Genomic DNA, 1,634 nt, shown 5'->3' with positions numbered 1-1,634 from the left:
ATCAGTTTTGGTGAACGACTACGGTTCTACTTCTGATTTATTATAATAAAGTATTTATCTAATGATTGAAAATTTATGCTTTTTTCTAAGTTCCGTGTTTTAGTTTCTAATTCCGCCAATTTTTTAAACCATCATCTCCTACGTACCGACTTATCAGTGGGGAACTGCTGTGATGAAGACATGTCTGAAAGAATGGACACCATCTTAGTAAATATATAGTTAAGGCTCACCGGCCACTTGACCATCTTCTTCTTCTGTGCGAATGCACGAACAGTGCCCGAACTCTTACGAAAATCGGCAACGCGCCGCGAGTAATGAGTATAATGGGCGAGGGCACTACGAATGTAGTGCGAGACAATACGTTGAGAATGTGGGTTTCGCAGGAGGCGTGACAGAGATAAATCCCTGCAGTCGCGCTATTCTCTGTGTCCTCGGTGGCTCAGATGGATAGAGCGTCTGCCATGTAAGCAGGAGATCCCGGGTTCGAGTCCCGGTCAGGGCACACATTTTCATCCCCGTTGACGTATGTCACCGCCTGTAAGCAGCTAAGGGTGTTCATTTCATTGTAATTTCAGTGTAAGGAGCTACTCGGTCATTGTACCATATTCTTTTAATTCCACGCGCACAGTTATTGTGCCATTTGGACAGCTGGTAGCTCTTCGCACCTCGCGAGTGTTCCTTCAGCTGATTTCATAAGATTTTATACAACCTCCTTCCGTAATGTTCCTCAATGCAAAAAGTCTGCGAAGTCGTGGTGCAGCTACGGCTGTTCCTTCGCGTTTCCACATCACAAACACATCGTCAACAATCGACCCGGGCAGCTTTAGAAGGTTCGAAACGTCAATGACCTATTTGTTACTCAAGTGATATATAATGACGAGTGTAGATTCGAAATTACTGAACTATTCTGACCGAACCATTCTGTTGTTACTGCTTGTCTACTGTCAACACGAGACTCTCTGCCTCCTTTTATACTGTGGTGTGGGAGGGAGGTAGCGGAGTGGTGTCCGCGTCTTGTGGCGTCTATTGTTCCGATCTGTATTACATAGAGTTGTCCAGATACTTCAGACCAGATAATGTATAGCCACGGGCTCGGCTGAGGTCAGACACCAGCAATGGAGGTTAAGTCTCCGAGACTGCCAGCCACTCTTGCTGATAAAACGTAAATGTCGTGTGACTAGGGCCTCCTGTCGGCTAGACCGTTCGCCGGATGCAAGTCTTTCGATTTGACGCCACTTCGGTGAGTTGCGCGTCGATGGGTATGAAATGATGATGATCATAAGGACAACACAATACTCAGTCCCTGGGCGGAGAAAATCTCCGACCCAGTCGGGAATCGAAACTGGGCGTTTAGGATTGAGATTCTGTCGCGCTGACCACTCGGCTACCGGTGGTGGACACTCATGCTGGTGAAACGCCAGACAAATTATTAAAGGAACGAGGGGAGAATATCCAGAGACGAAAGGCGATCTACAGTACTTCAACAAATGGCCACGAAAGTCTCCACATTTATGCACTAAAACGAGCCGAGGGAAGACTGGGTCAGACGATATGCTTTCCGGAAGGAGCACAGTGGTTGTGAACGCTGTCTAGTGTCAGAGAGGGGTGTGCGACGGAGGGACAGCGGCTGTCAG

General features: G+C 47.4%; 1 non-coding gene across 1 annotated transcript; it reads left to right on the top strand.

Annotated features, from left to right (window-relative positions):
• Positions 1-427: 427 nt before the first annotated feature.
• Trnat-ugu (transfer RNA threonine (anticodon UGU)) lies at positions 428-502 on the top strand. Its single transcript has one exon. It is a non-coding gene; the product is annotated as a tRNA-Thr (tRNA).
• The last annotated feature ends 1,132 nt before the right edge of the window (positions 503-1,634 follow it).

This window comes from Schistocerca serialis, chromosome 9, assembly GCF_023864345.2.
Source record: "Schistocerca serialis cubense isolate TAMUIC-IGC-003099 chromosome 9, iqSchSeri2.2, whole genome shotgun sequence".
Classification (NCBI taxonomy): Eukaryota; Metazoa; Arthropoda; class Insecta; order Orthoptera; family Acrididae; genus Schistocerca; species Schistocerca serialis.
Note: the sequence above shows the minus strand (reverse complement) of the source record. Positions and strands in the feature narration are given on the sequence as shown.